Below are 17641 nucleotides of genomic sequence, written 5' to 3'. Positions count from 1 at the left end.
ATTTTCTGAAGACCCCAGATATCTTCGGGATCCAAATCATCAATAATTCTGTCAGACATGCTTTCGAGAAGTTTGCTATTTAAAATCAGCAAAATCGGTCCATAAATAACGGAGATATGAGCAAAAAACCGGGACAACCTCGATTTTTGACCTATTTTTGATCTATATCTGGATTACTAAGTCATTAATATAGACAATATGGATATCTAATGATAGATATTTCAAAGTCCATTGCAACGATGTAGATAAGTAAGTTGGACCTACAATGGGTCAAAATTGGGAAAAATATTTTTTAACCCGAATTTTTTTTTCATCAAAAATTTTTTTTCCCAAAAAAAAAAATTTAAAAAAAAATTTTTTTAAAAAATATTTAAAAAAAAAACATTTTTAAAAACAATTAAAAAAAAAAATTAAATTTTGTTTACCTAAAAATATTTAAAAAAATTAATTTTAAAGTATAATTTGGTGATAGTCTCTTACTTGTTTTTTGTGTATTGGTCGGACCTTGTAATTATTTTTTGTGTTGTACAGTGTTATGAAACGAGCAGCAAACATGTTATAGTGTGGAGTCCGATTACATGAAAGCTAATTGTGGTTTTTGATTCTAAGAATTTTCGGCTATTATCTCACCACTAATTGGGGATTTTACATATAAACAAACATGGCAACTCTTTTAAACACACAAGTACATAAGTACTAACTTATTGAAAAAGGTACTATTGCTCTTACATGCAGTACGGTTGACTACATCATACTCGTACAAGTAGTTTTTACTGCTGGATTTCTTAAAGATCATTTCGGAAACATTTTTGGTGTGTACCAGTGAGTAGTTTTTAAACTTCATTCGCTTATTTGCATTGAACGCGCTCGGTTTATGTCAGAGGTTCTTTTTGCCACACAAGAAAGAAAATCGCTTGGCTACAAAATTTTGTTTACAAAATAATTAAAACAAAGAAGAATATTACATGTAAAAATAATCTTAGTGAAGAGGCGCAAAAAAAATAAAAAAAACAGCTAAATATTTTATTAAAAAACAATAAAAACATAAAGATTAAAATAAGAAAAGCAAAAAAAAAAATAATAAAAAAAAGTAACGACAAAAAATTATTATTATTCAAGTTGTTGTGTGATAAACAAACAAATGCGAAAAAATTATATTATATCTTAAGCAAAAAGTTAAAATTAACAAATAAATAAAGTTTAAACTAAATATTCAAGTAAACAACAACAACTACAGCAGTAGCAGCAGCAAAAAAAACTACTGATAACAGTTTTATTTTTTGTTTTCAATTTCAAAGGAATTTTCAGATACGAGAGTAAACCAAAGTAATTATTAAGTATTTGCATATTTTTATATAAAATTTTTATGAAACGTGATAATTTGGCCATCATTTTCAGTTTGTGGTTATAAAAAGATTTGTTTTTATTTGTGCTGTTTGTTTTCAAATAATTTCCCAGAACTTTGATTTATATTATGTACGTTTGCTCTTTAAAATTTTACGGTCTGTGTTGCTAATTCTGCGGAAAACTGTAACTTGATTTATGTGAAATTTTAACTGTTTATATGCTGAATATTTAGTTATGCCTTTTTTGCCTGAATTTATATAACAAAATAAGCTATAAAAAACAACATAAAATTCGCAAAAAATATTTAATTTTACACATGAATTGTGGATTTAAGTGTTTAAATCTTGTGATGTTAACGTCCGTGAATAGATGGTTTGCAGATTTTGTTTTGGTCATATTTTTGTAGGCACAAATACATGTACATATATTAGAAGTGGAATATCATTATGGATGCTTAAGCAAAATATTATTTAAAAAAAAAATTACAAACAAATCCGTCGAACAGAACACGCCCCAATGTCAGAATGAAATTTAACCCAGAACCACAAAGTATATAGAAATATTAACCAAAAATATTTTTATAGATTATGTTTTCGGGCTGCTACTGAAAAATTGCAATAAACATCAAAATCGTTGATAGGGACCTTTTTGAAAAAATATTTAAAATTTGCAAAAACTAAATTAATTACTTTTTTAAACTATGAAAAATCATATGTTCAAAATTACAAAAATGTATGTATGATTAAGAACCCAATTTACAATCGGTGTCGTAGCGTTGTATCTCATAAATATTTTTCATACTAAATTTTTAGAAACAAAAACTAAATATTAATAAAAAAATTACGACATTCAACAATACAACGCTACGACACCAATTGTGAATTGGGCAAGTATGAAAATTGATTTTTTTTATAAATTTAAAACATATTTGGGAAATAATGGAGTGATAGAATAGAAAGAAATAAAATAACGACAAATGACAAGACTCACAAAATGCTTAAGGACAAGTTCCACATAATCGTTTTCAATCGATCAACTTTGTACTAATCTCAAATCGAACCGTAAGTAGATATCCTTACATATATCCCCACAAAGTAGGTACAATCAACTGATTACGATTACCTGCGAAGTAGTTGATTGATTTATTATTTAATCGAAGAAACATCTGACAGCTATATGTCTCAGTAGAAAAGAGACTAATGTGTTTTTCTTTACATGGCTGTCACATAGAATTTACTGAGTTTGATAAAAAAATCATACAACATCATTTTGTAATGTATTTTTACTATTTAAATAAATTTTAATCATTGTAAGCAACATTTTGGAAAATTTGGTTAAGGCAATGTTGCCAAATAAATTTTACCGGGAATTAAAACTGACTAAAATTCAGATGTTGAAAGATATTTTTGCAGTTTATTTAAAATTTGTATAGAAAAATATAATTAAGACTGACTTAACCCTCTAATGCACAAGCATACCCATGTTACTGTTGCTAAAAAACACACATGAATTATTTTAAAAAGCTTTCAAAGTTTTTGAAATGCAAAATTAGTTATACAGTAGTTTTGACTTACCTGCCTTTCACTTACGAGCATTTTGCATATAAGTCCACTTGTGTTCTGTATATTTATTTACCAAACTCCATATAAATTCGTTATTTTAAGTGCATTGTTCATACCTGCACATTTAAGATAAGTGCATAATACTTCTGGAAGCTATAACTGGTTTTCATGAAAAAAATTTAATTTAGCTGTCTAATACAAAATTAAATCAAAACAAATAAGAAAAATACGATTTTGAATGAAAAAATATGTTGTAAACTTCTTAATAATGTTAAAAGTAGCTAAAATATCAATTTGACGTTATTTTTAGACGGAAAACGCTTTTTTGGGCAGTAAACTGTAAATGCACTTACCAGCATCAATGAGCAGGTAAGTGCATTGAGGTTAACTGCATTTTTAACTTACCTGCACAAAATATCGTGCAAAGTTGATTGTGCAGGTAAGTCAAAATTACTGTATTTGCATAAGCATTAGAGGGTTAATTAAATTTTAACAGGAAAACTCTTCAAAACAAGCAAGAAAGTATGGTCGGACAAGCCCGGCCATATGATACCCTACATCGAGAATATGATTATATGGAAGCTATGACTAATTATTATCGATTATGATCGATTCTTCGACAATTTTTAGAAACCGGTTTTCGGTTTCTTCGTAAAATTGCAATTTAATATAAACCTGTTTCGGTTTAGGAATAAAAAAACAAAGTTTAAATGCTTTTGAGTATCTCGATTTTTTTATGTTTTTATAAAACTAGACATTGAAAATTATATTTTACTTGGTGTATTTGTAGGACAACAAAGCATTGAGTAAGTTTTCAGATCACTTGCGAGGTTTTCTAAATATAACAAATCTTCTAAAATAATTGAAGTATTTGTTTTAATATTTTTTTTGGATTTTGAATATTTTTTAAAATACACTTTAGAAAAAACCGGCTATTCGAAGAGAAAATCCCGGTTTTTCGATATTCGAAACCGACCTTAGCAAAAAACCGGTTATAACCGGTTATTAAAAACCGGGCCGATCACATTGCATGGGAAAATAGAAAAGCTTCTACCAAATTTCATCAAATTATCTTTAAAATTGCGACCTGTGGTTTGATTACAAGGTTTACATGTACGGACGGACGGACGGACGGACATAACTTAATCGACTCAGAAAGTGATCCTGAGCAGATAAGGTGGCTGTTGGGACAATATTTTGCCACGTTAGAAACACCACTATAGTGGTGTAGGGTATAAAAATACTGAGGGGTTATTTTGTAACTCGTTTCGAAAGGAAAATCATTCGAATTTGTATGTTTAATAATTCGAGTCGAAAAAATATTTCTACCAACAAAAGCTTACATCATATACATATTTTTTATAACATATTTCACTTATTTGAGGACAATCGAATTTGTTAATAGTACGTAAATTCAATTGTTCTCAAATAAGTGAAATTTGTTATACAAAATATATGATGTAAGCTTTGGGGATGTCGTGAAGATCCATTAGCCAAACTAGGGTAAATACTTTCCAAAGTTGTATTTATCTTTATTATTTTATTATTTTACCAAAAGAGTTTTCACTAACGGCTAGAGTTTTTCACGGGAATTCCGGGCAAATTCCGCAAAATTTTCAATGCCGAAATCCCGGAAAATTGTGCGAGAATTCCAGGGAATTATTTTCTTTTGTTTATGTGATGTTTTTTGAACATGACTTTCTCTAAAGATGCTTAAAGCTCCAAAACAAATACAACAAAAAATTCTGACCAATAAAAAGTTCATTATTCAAATTATTCCAAAAAGTCGTGAATGTTCAGGGCTGTCGCAGTATTCTATTCCGATCGAAAGTGGAATTATTTTAGTATTTTGATTTTTCAAAAGGAGTAAAACGAAAATTTTTGAAACAAATCCACGATAACGAAGATAGAACATAATGTAATAGAAATTGAGCCATACTGATACAAATGACAAATGGTGACAGGTTTGTATATAACCAAAATCAGTTTATCAGTCAGTTTATCTCTTTATATAAAATTTTATTGGATTTTTTTTCATTTGTATCCAATTACGTTTTAAGACCAAAGGCTTTTTTGGTTTTTAACGAAGTCTACAATCTTAAAATTTAATAATTTGTTCTAGGCGGGAATTCCCGGAAATTTCAAAATCAATACCGATTTCCCGGGAAATGAAAAAGTGGGGAAAATGAAAAACTCAACAACGGCCTTATGCATACATAATTGCGATTCTGTCAATATTATTATCAAAAAATAAATTATAAATTAAAACAAATATTATTATTCGTTTCATATTCATAAAATTGTTATTCGAAAATGGTAATCGAATAATTATTAGTAAGAAATTCTTCGATTAATCGAATGATCCTAATTCGTAAGAAATTGTTCAATTAATCGAATTATTCTTATTCGTATTTTTACCCTATTAACTACTCAGTAATTCTGAAAATAAACCGACTTGTCTTAACCCTCTAACTGGCAAGGCTGTAATGCTGCTTTATTTGCTTATTTCTTCCATTATAACCGTAAATATGTGCAAAGAGACAAACAATTTACTTATTGTGATAAATATGAAAGTGCACTTGTCTTTTGTTTTTTTTTATTCCAACGTATTTTTTTTTATTCAAACAATAACCTGGTATATTTTTTTACCTCAAAATAAAATTGGCCTGTTAGAGGGTTAAATTGCTTTGAAACATCCGAAGACTTTTGTTCGATATCAATCAGATTCTTATTTTAAATACTAAACCTGATCAACAGAGAATATTTTTGGAAAATTTCATCCCCCTAAGTCCTTTATTATAAGGCCTTCTAAGGGCTTATACAGCCACACGGAGGGACATAGCTACCAATAACTCTATCAGCCATAATTCCACCTGAATTATGCTGTCGCTAATGCACTGCTCTAGGATTTTGGGTATCCCATTTAAATTGAGATTGTTCAAAATGTAATTTTCTCTCTCTATCAAAATTAAATTAATTTTTACATTTTCTTACTTTGTTTATTACCTGTAACAAAAAAATAAAATGAAAGACTATTAAAATAAAAATAGTTATAAGCATTTCAAATCAGTCAGTCGATGATGGTTCTCCCTGCACATTTCATCTGGCGATATTCATAAACACAACAACTACTTGCTGTAGGGCATTAAAAGTTTGACCTAAACCTCGAACTATTCTCTACTTGCTATAAAAAAATATAAACAAATTCGTTTACCTTAAGCCGGTTTGTTTTTGGCAAAAAAATCGTCGTTATTGTTGTTTTTTTTTAGTTTAAATTCTTTCGTTTTAAATTTTGTTGTTGTTACTTTTTGAAGTTGTATCAAATGGAAATCAAAATAAAAGATCGTTAATTCTTTGTTTACGAATTTGATTGATGTGAACCAGTTAGCATCGCCTCTCTCTTACTCTCTTAAAGCCGAAGTCAAACAATTAACTCTGTTCCCTCACTATAGTATAAACCAGTGTTGCCTTAAAGTTACATTTGTTACAATTTTCGTAACTTTTTAACACTATAAGAAATATGTGTAATATTACTGTTTATAGTAAATTTTTGTTAGTTTTTGATAGTTTCAGTTCACTATGTTGTCATGAAAATTGTATGAAAGTTATAAATAATAATAGTAATTCGAAGCAGAGTTCACTTTTTTATTATAAAATAAAAGATTAAGCAGAGATGGGAAAAATTTATACGAAGTTTTCCTTTTGATTTGATTTGTTCCGCATTTTTCTTTTATTTTCCTATTTCAGAAAAGTGTAACTACTTTTGAGTTAAAAACGTAACATATATGTATACATAACATGTAACTACTTTTGAGTTAAAAACGTAACATTTACAATGAAACCGCTGGCAACACTGATATCAATAAAACTTTGTTTTGCTCATAAAAAAATTTATTTAAAAAAGGCGTTAAAATAATCTTTATTTTGCATTGCAAAGAAAGCTGTTTTTGTTTGTTACCATTTGAATTTGTTTAGATGTGAATAAATTTTGTTGCTGTTATTGGCATTTATTATTTATTAATCTTATCTAAGTTTAATTTGTCATTCAAATTTACATGATTGTGACATGTTGTTCCTTGTTCATTTTGAAAAAAGGAAATTAAAATTGTGATTGATTTTTATTGATGTGTGTATGTATATACGTATACAATTTCTTTGTAGTTGTGTACTATTTATGTTTATTAAAAATGTAATTGAGTTGGAGCTAAACTCTATTTATTATAGTTTATTGTTTGGAATACGTAGAATTTGTTTTTACTTCAAAATTATTCATATCTAAGTAATCTCTATGTTATTAAGATTTATTATTATTGATTTTGCTTTTTACATAAATAAATCAAATAATTATTTCTCAGCAACAGAACGGATCTATATTCTAACACAGTTATAAATTTAATAGCACTATGTTTGTAAATAGAATATATTAATTATACAAGCATAATAATGGGATCTATTTCAAAATTAGTCACTTTTTGGGCGATACTACCAAAAACATAATTTGTAATAATTGCTATATAAGCAGTTTTACAATGACTTTAGTGTTGTAGTAAGTAACTTGACTAGGGTGGCCTTTAATAAACAAAAGTTGGATTTTGGCCAGTCTCACCCCAGTAAAAAATCGGTAAATCGGTTGGGGTTAAGAAGTGCCGCAAGAGATGCAATTTTTTCAGTTTTTGTAAAAATTTTGACATTAAAAAATTACTTTTGCAATTTAATTTAAAAGAATAGAAATGTGTACGTAATTTTCATTCTAATGAGACAAAAAAGATAAACATTTTTTAAAATATTTTAAAGTTATTAAAAATTCCCCAGGCCATTCACGTGTTTCAGGCCACTAGAACCAGAAATGTAGGAACAACATCAACTTATTTTGAGAAATATTAAAATAAAAGCTAATTTTTACTTATTAGCAAATTCAAACACAATTTTGAAGTTTTTAAAAATTTTGTTAAAGAAATTTCAGAATTTTTTTATCACCTCATTAGGATTTATTGAGAATATAATAGGAAATAAAAATATGAAAAAATTATGCAAATATATCCTATAGTTTTTCCGTAAATGCGATTTAAATTTTGAAATTTTCGAGAAAATCTAATTATTTGGCCATATTTTGGCGAATGAGATCAATTATGACTAACTATGGACCGATCGCCATGAAGTTAGGTTGTGTAATTTATGTCTCTATGAAAGTGATGTTCATTAAAGCGAACCTTAAATGGGAGCTTTGACTGATAAAGTCCAATTTCGGGAGGACATTTTTATAGGGGTAGCTGAAATAATGGACCGATTTCAGGCAGTTTCAATCGGCTTCGACCTTGAGCTGAAAAACATTTATGTACCAAATTTGTACTGAAATATCTTCAATATTGCGACCTGTTCTTAATCACAAGGTTTACAAAGACAGCCAGCTATCCAGCCGGACGGATGGACGAACGAACATATGACTCGATCGGTAGACTTTAAGGTGAGTGTTACTAATATTTTTGGGCGTTAAAAATGCATTATACCCTCCCGGCTATGGTGATGTTGGCTATAAATCTTGAAGTACTAAGAGGCAAAAAAAGTAGAAATAAATCATTAATTTCTAAATTTCTAAAAAATTTAGATTGTTGATTGAGAATCCCACAATTCCCAAAAAATAATTTCAAAAATCTCCAAAAAAAATGTTTAGCCTCTATTGAGGGTATTATAATCGGGCTCTAAATTCCCCTTGCATAATTTTTGCATAACAAATTTACATAAAAATAGTTTTCGGAAGGCTCTGGATGTCGCACAGTGATTTAGAAATGTTTTTTTTTTTTTGGAAATAATTAAGTATCTCGGGAACTAGTGGAGATATTGTTGGAGCTGAGAAATTTCACATGCAATATATTAAAAACGTACAAATTATTCAAATGGACAAGGTTTGTGGAGCTTTTGCGGAGTAAATAAAGGCTTTTTATGCAAGTATTTAATATTGGTGAAAACTTTAGGAGTTGCAGATTGATATTTTAGTAAAATCAAATGTTTTTATAAATTTTTAGGACGTCATTTACCTTAAAAACTAAACAAATTACAATAAGGTGATTTTCCATGAAGAAAAATATAAAATATGAATTAATGTAAAAGTTTAAGGGTTAAACCATCATAACCATATTTGGACTTAATGTAGACTCAAATATCCTTAAATCAATGGCATTATAATTTATTACATTTTTTATTTTCAAATAGTGAAATTCCTAAAACGGAGAAAATATGTTCCAAAACCTGAGTTTCTTTAGAAAATTAAAATTACTTTGAATTTATTTAAAACAAGATATAGGGTTATACAAATATGGAGCTTTTTCGTGCATCGGTGCTTTGCCTTTTTAGAATTTTTTACTCAAACCTATTTTTTTTTAAATTGGCAAGTTTCGCTATGTCTGGGGGCGACTTGGATCGCTTAAGTGAGCCAAGTTTTACTTAACACGCTTTTGCATGAAGTTCTCTTTTCGGATCATATACAAATTTTATATAGTCCGAAGAAATATTTTTTCTACAAAGGAAATATACGTACTTTTTTTGGAAGAAACGTAAAAATACTGCCTTTTTTACATGTTCCAACTATTGATGCATATAACTTTTTGTAGGTACCATATAATTGTTAGCAAGTTGTTTTGATTTTATAGCCAATATAACTGATATTTAAAAAAAAAATTCAACACTCCATAGGCTCTCCATATATATAAAAAAAAGAGATCGAGCAGAATTAAAAAAAATAAATAAACCTAAATATCTCTTGAACTAAAAAAGATAATTTACATATGTATACAGGTAAGCTTCCAGTTACGCGGTTTGTTGGGCCCAAAAAATTGCGTGTAAATCAAATTCGCGTAAAACGAGGTTCTAATTTAGAACGAAATGCATTTGTGGGACCAATAATTTTTTATTTCGCGTAAAACAATACATCAGTCACATAACAAAAAATAAATTTTGACCTAAAAATCGCGTTAAATTCGCTTCTGGCTTTTTTCCGTTTCTTGTTGTTTGAAAAACGTTTTATACGATGCAATGCATTTTTTAACAAATATTCAAATGAGTTTAAACGATTGTACAAAGGATAATTTTCAGCAGAAAATGCAATCAACTCTTGAGCCATTTAAAAAGGTTGTCTTAGAGCCAGTTTTTGACTTCGTATTTAAATATGAATTATATTTAAGTTCTATTTAAATACGAAAATGAGTTTCTCAGTGCTTTTTTAAATGATACTTAAATGGCCAACGTTGGCCATTTAAATTCTATTTAAGTTTCATAAACTACCATATGTTTTTGACAGCTGACTTTTGTTGTTTGGTTTTTTTTCACTCTATTGTAGTAAAAAAAAAAACAAACAACAGCGTCTTGCTAAAAAAAGCGTCTTGCAAAAACTACAATTCCGATGCGGCGCAATTGGAGCTTCTTTTGTGCATTTTCCTACCAATAATTTTATTGTTTAATAAACTTTTATTTCTTATGTATCAATTTTTGTTTTGGTTGAACAGCTGTTTTAAGCAAAACTATCGATAAATTTTTGATATTTAGTAGTGCTACCATACTTTTATCTTATTTAAATAAGACAAATTATGTAGCACTGAAAAACTCAAACTGTATTTAAATACAACTTAATTTTAAGTTAAAATTAACTAAATACGTATTTAAATAACAAGTCAAAAACTGGGCATTAATTTAGCAGAATCAAAAGTGTCGGCTGTGCCATTTGTGCATCTTCGGTAGACTCATCAGATTCTTGGGCTATTTTGATAAAAACAAGAATATCAGTCTTGTCGAAATTTTCATATAATTCTGATGAGGTAGCTACTTCTAATATAAATAATTATTTTCCGGCCGTAGCTTTTTCCAACAGCCGTTTAGTGTGGACGTTTTTAGATCGTTCATGGATTGCGAAACAATTTCAACACAATGTAAAATTTAAAATTCTGTCCATAAGTCTGTTAAACTTCTCTTCCAAATAATGTTGCCATTATTTGGTTTGCCGCGTTATATAAAAATCGTTTAAAAAAAGTCGCGTATTTAAAAAATGGTTGCTAATTTGAGTTCGCGTTATCTCGAATTCATGTAAATAAAGTACCGCGTAAATGGAGGTTTACCTGTACATACTTTTCTGATCATACTTGGATTTTTGGCGAAATTTTAATTTTGCTAATTTAGCGTAAATAGCTTTATTTACAATTTTGGTAGCTTTGGTGACCCACACTGAAATTTCCGACACAAATTTTCGTGAAATATTTTAATCTTTTGAAAGGCATTTTTTTTGATTTTCTCGAAAAAATTGATCCCTAAAGAGGGCAGCTAGAGTGTTAAGATCTTCCACAAAAATGATCCCCATAAAAATCTACGATATAACTCACACAATAAGAATTCTCTGATGCATTAACTTACAACGTTTTTTTTCAGTTATTAAAAACTTTGACCCACTGTAAAAAAAATTCAGACCAGCTGTACTATAAGTTTATTCCACAAAATTATCTACTCAACATGCCCTTTCAGAATTATAGGCTAGCTATACTGTTTCAATCAAAAAGTCTCAATTTGTTGGACAGTGTAATTATTAAAAATGGGTATGAGATTCTCTGTATATATGTTGTATTTTTGAAATCGGAACACAAACGAAGAAATAGGATTTAACATACCCTACTTTGGGGACCCATGGCCGTGCTCCTGGTGAGTCCAAATTCAAAACTTAAACTCGACAGCACTTTCTCTTTGCGCATGTCAGATTTAATTAAAATCGGACTAAGCGTTTAGAAGTTACAGATTTATTTCTATCTTTTTTTCTGTACCACTGTGTAGCCTTTTATATGCTCGGTACTGTACGTGCTGTGTAGAAAAAATCTTTCAGTGTAATCACACAAATATGTATGTTTAAAATGCGTCATTATCTGTCTCTCTCTCTCTGTGTCTAACTCTAGTTTAAAGTCTTCTTTAATTATCCGTCACATTTTAAGTAAATGCCTAAAGTAACGTGTAAATTTGCTCAATTATCTAACATTTTCATTATAATTTTTCATGGAAAAACCTTGCTAAATATATTAATTGACCATATGCTAATGTTTAATATAAAAATCAATCAAATTCATACAGACCGCCATAGAGATGTGTATGAATGAATATATGTATACTGATCGTCTATGAAAATGAACATAATTCAATTGACCTAATTTAATTTTATTTATTTTTTGTTTTATTCACTACCGAATCGATCAAATATTTTGCTACAAAAATATAAAAATATAAAGACATAAATCGAGAAAATCAACAACAACGCAAAAACCTTGAAATTTATATTGATTTTGATGAAAATTGTTGTGAACAGAAAAATTGTTACAAAATTATAGTTTGTCTTAAAAATATACATAAGTATATGCATTGAGAATAAGCAAAAAAAAAACAAAAAGAATTAAAATATAACTTGTGTGTCTGAGCAGCGACAAAATTATATGAAACATAAAAATAAATAAAATCTATAAAAAAATGTCTTATGTTATTTAGTGTTACAAAATATATTTTCATATTAGTATTACATATATCTTTTAAATTTTTCTTTTTGTGTTTTTTGGGCCAAGGTTGTAAAATATTTTGTGAACATTAATTTAGAATTTATGTACATTTTATAACAGAAATGTAAAAGAAAATGCGATCATAAATAGAATAGAATTTTTAATTAAAAAATTAAATACAAACTAATAGTATTATATTTTATGGGAAATAAATTATTTTAGTAATAAAGAAAATTTGTATGGTCCCAATGATATTAGCACAATTTTAAAAGAAATATTACAAAATGAAAAAATGAACTGACCACAGAGAACAGATCATTGTGGCCATGAATTTGTAAATTTAATGGAGATTTATCAGTTTTAAATTAGGTAAATAAATAGGTACCTACTACAACAATATAGTTCATTAATAAGGCTAAAGTTTTTAAATTTTAGAACTGAAAATTTAGACATGCGTTTACATTTTTTACAAGGTCGAACATCTTAATGTCAACTGAGAAATGATTTTGTTGAATACAATTTTTTAATCTCCTGTCTATTAAACGTTGCAGTCGCTCTTAGCTATTGTATCTTAATCAGAGGTCGGCACTAATAGCCATCAGGGACCTATCATGATCTATTATTTACCTGTAAAATCGATCAATTATGAAACAGAAATCCCTATTAATAGCAGGTTAGATTATAAAAGAGAAAGTAAGTGCATAATATGCTACTATAATCCATGTTCTCTCTATGCCGACCACTGATCTAAATACATGCATAAAATATTGTTAAACAAATAACACTACAACTGCACTAATTTACATTTTAATTATTTCTATACAAATTCAATATTATTTACCCAATTTGCCATAACCAACTGCATATTTTACATTAATTAGTAACAATTTTCTATTTATTTAAAATCATATTAAATAATTACTTAATTTAAAATCAGAAAATAATTACAAACAAAAGTCATTTCCATAAGTTACACAAAAAAGCATAAAATGTAATTTAATATAATTGGAAGTGTTTTTTCAATAATTCCAAAAACATATTCCTAGAATTTTTCACAGAAATTTAATTTTTTTGTGTTTGTTTAATATAGTTCGACCATATTGTGCTGTGCATTGCGTCTGGCTGTACTTTATTACCAAATTTATTTCAGTTTTTTTTCTTTTTATTACTTAAAATATTAATGTGAAAATGTGTTTATGAATTTGGTCTTTATTTCATTTGTTTTTCTTTTAATCTATGGCGCTGCTGTCAACAAATGTGTTTTTGTTGCTGTTCATTAATGATTTGATGAAATTATAATGAAAAATATTTAGAAAAATGGCCCAATGATTGAAATGGGCACAAGAAAATGAGTAAGAAACCCAGGGTCAACAAATTACTTACAAACACTGATCAATGATTGAACAATTATTATGAGTCAGTCTGAGGATGTTGTACACATATATTTGTGGTTTGCCCCAATAGTAATGAATCGAGAGTAATGAAAATTAAAGTTCTTAACTTCAGTGTAAAAACTTTCATTATCAATTATTGACTAGGGCTCCTAATTTCCCGGACTTTTTTAATTCCCAGGAAATATAAAAAAATAAATTCATTGTATGGAATGTTTACACCCTACACCATTCGTCTCCAGCAGTACGCCCGCGGTCACCGTCTATGTGTGAGTTTCTTATATATGTGAAACCGAAATTAAAAACGAACATGAGTAATTTTAAAAGTGTTTCCAGTGAATGATATTTTCATAAGAAATTTGGTTCAGTGTACACACATCGTAACCAAAGTTGCCAATTTAGCCATTTTCCGGCTAGATCTAGCGATTTTATTTTCATTTAGCCATAAAAAAATGACTAGATTTAATCTAGCTGGAAGATTTAGCCATTTTATTTTTTCCTAGCCTTTTTTATTTTAAACATTTCTTAAATTTTTTTAAAAAATATACTAATATTTTTAATCAAATAACAAAGAAATAGTCTTTTTTAAAAATAATCTTACCTAGTGGATTTGATGAGAACAGGCTGCGAAATTGTTCCAAAGCAAACACATCAGTCATATTCAAAAATCAATTTTACATTTATTTAATGGATCTGATTTTGTTTATAAGTGCCCAGAAATTTGTTTAATTTAATTTATATTGATATTACAATTTTTAGGGCCATTATTACAACTTGCCGTTATAGTTAAAGGTAACTTTAAGCAATAGAAAAGGTACCCTTAAGTTGTAATAATGGCCCTTAATCTGCTAAGAAATGTAATATTTTATATACAGTAAACATGCACAACTATATTTTTTCTCTGCGTGTAGTAAAGTCGACCTCACTAAATAAAAAGACAATCACCCTAACTATGAGAGAAATTTTAGAGTTAATTTTTGTTAAAGCCGACTTTATTTTAAAATAGAACTTTTTGTTTTTATTTGAAAAAGCTTCAAAACTTTTTCCAACATATACATTCAAATAATTGAAAATATTTTTCAATGAATGTAAACATGGTAGAACCAACCAGGTACAATTATTAGGGAGAGTTTTCAATATTTACCCCTAAAACGTTAAATAACACATTTACTCTCATCACTTTTTATTTTGTTTTCGCAATGTTTTGCACATTATATTAAAACTAACACATATTTATTTGGAAAAATTTAATTTGAATTGAATATTTCACAAAAAAAAGTAAATACACAAAAATTTGTTTAATTAATTTATTTTTGTCTTAGACATTTCGTTTTGTTTTTTTTCTAATTTTTTTAATTTTCTTTTGTTTGACGTTATAGGGAATGTATAATTGAGAACGTACTTTTTAATAATTGTACCTTGCTTGTTCTGCCATGGAATGTAAATAATAAAAAGAAATTTCAAAAAATTAATAAAACAAAATGTACATAAAAGTTCAAAACAAAAAGCTTTTTTTTGAAATAATAAAACAACATTTTAAATTATATTTGAAATTTGTTTTATGGTACGAAATTTAAAATAATAGTCAATTTTATGAACTTAAAATCGATTTTAAGGCTTTCGTAGTTAGGCTGAATATTTATGAATTTTTAATTCTAAATGTAGCCATTTTATGAGCTGAAGAGTTGGCAACCTTGATCGTAACACTAGAATACGAAGCAAATCCATTGTTGTGAGAGTTTGGTTAACAATGCCCTACACCATCTTAGGGTATTATGCGTTTGTGCTGATATTTTTTACATTATGATTAACTTTGGTACGTGGGTTTTTTCGGCCCATTATTTTAATAACCCCCATACAAGTGTCCTTTCGAAATAGGACTTTATCGTTCATAAATGTCTGATTTATGTACACTGCCTCAAACAATTGTCCGTACCCCATACAGCTGAAAATGTATTTGATTATAATTCGAAAAATACTTACCCGATTCGAATAAAGTAAATGTTTTTTAAAAGTCCAAGAAGTAATTATAAAAATTGCCAATTAATAGTAAAATAAAAAAAGGTTCACATTTATTTTTAACAAAAAAATTAAAACTAGTTCAAAATATTAACTCAAAAAATTGTCCGTACCCTATAAATAAATTCGCATATCTATTTATAAGATGCATATTATGATGATGTCCTTAATATTAGTCCTTTAGCAGCAATTACTTTAAGAGATTTTTTTATTGATAAAGCCAGTGTTTTTGTAGTTTCTGCAACAATATTCCACAATTCTTGAACGATGACATTTTTCAGCATTTCCTTATTAGTTATTTTATGCAGTCGATTTTTTTTCTCCAAAATAAATCATAGATGTTCTATGGGGTTTAAATCTGGGCTCTGGGGATGGTGAGGCACCACTTCCTTAATGTTTTTTAGGAGCCATTCTCGCATAACCATGGACGTTTGCTTCTTCGTTGTCGTGCAAGAACTGATAGTCGTCTTGTGTGCCCAAATTAGTGGCGCTAGCTTTAAAATTTTTTCTTAAAATATTCAAATAACTAAATTTGTCCATCGTCTTTTCCCCAAACAAGAGATTTCCCACACCTCCAGCTGCCAAATCAAATACATTTTCAGCAATTACCAAGTTTTTGCTTTTATTGTTAATCAAAGAGACAATCCCGAACTAGTGACAACTAGCTATTTACATGACTAGTTTATAATTTGGATTACAATGATACAGTCTGATAGCTGGACCAAAGTAGGTAACGCATTGAATTCACATATTGGTTACATAGAGTCAGTTACCTTACTCGTTACTTAACTGGTACTTGATCATGACTAGTTATTTTAATTAGTACTGGTGCATGCGGAAGACAGTTTAATAACCGATTGCTTGTAAACAAACCTTCCTTTTTTGATTCCAGGGAATAGGGACATTTTGTTCTACATTCCCGGCCACCCGGGATAATTATGAATATTATAGCCAAATTTCATATAAAAACTTAGTGTTATAATCATTATATATCAGAGCTTTGTATTAATTAATTAAATTTCATCTTAATTCACTAAAATCTTAATCCGTAATTAAAAAATGTCAGCCTTTCATTCCATAAATCCATTCCCAACATCTAATTTTTTAGCTTAATTTTTTAATTTTTTAAGTTAATTAATAACAGAATTTATTCAAACTTTGAGTCATTAAATTTTTCTTAATTCATAGGCATTATACGGATTTTTGTTGTTTTATTATCGAAACATGATCCCAGTGTATTAATAGGTTTCAATATATCCTTGTGGTATTTAAAAAATTTTATGAAATTTTTCATATTCAGAAGTTTGGGAAAAACGTGCGTTAGATCCATATAGGTTATGAAAAAATTAATTTTACGTACGTTTATTAACCTTCGCTTTACCAAAGGTTTTTTATGTACATGGTTTACCAATACCCACCCGGGTGACACTACACTTCTATAAATATATGCGACGAACGAAATTTTAAAAAATTGAAAAAACCTTATAAAAAGTTTAAAATGGTTCTATTAAATTCTATAGAACTCTAGAATTTGTTCAGTGAGTACGAATTTCATTTAAATCGAAACAAAATTAAAAAAAATATTAAACCAATAAAATCGATGTGGTCACCCGGGTGGGTATTGGTAAAGCGAAGGTTAACCTTATACCATAATTGTTGAGTGTATTTCCCCAATTTTTATTTGCGACCCCATAAAGAATGTAAATACGTATGTATATCGATAAAGCGATGTCCGTATGTCTTTTTAAATTTTCATTCGAAAAACCCCGAATAAATAATAATAAAAATAAGCGGTATTGCCGAGATA

General features: G+C 28.3%; 1 protein-coding gene across 3 annotated transcripts in view; it reads left to right on the top strand.

Annotated features, from left to right (window-relative positions):
* Window positions 1-1082: 1082 nt before the first annotated feature.
* The window catches only part of Zasp52 (Z band alternatively spliced PDZ-motif protein 52), a 253600-nt gene continuing 237041 nt past the window's right edge, over window positions 1083-17641 (top strand). Inside the window, exon 1 of one of the 3 annotated variants that reach the window (XM_065513731.1) lies at window positions 1083-1326. The gene's annotated coding sequence lies outside the window, so the exon portion shown is untranslated. The remainder of the gene's footprint in view (window positions 1327-17641) is intronic. The other 2 variants (XM_065513732.1, XM_065513721.1) reach the window with 2 other exon arrangements.

Source organism: Calliphora vicina, chromosome 5 (genome assembly GCF_958450345.1).
Source record: "Calliphora vicina chromosome 5, idCalVici1.1, whole genome shotgun sequence".
Lineage (NCBI taxonomy): Eukaryota > Metazoa > Arthropoda > Insecta > Diptera > Calliphoridae > Calliphora > Calliphora vicina.
Note: the sequence above shows the minus strand (reverse complement) of the source record. Positions and strands in the feature narration are given on the sequence as shown.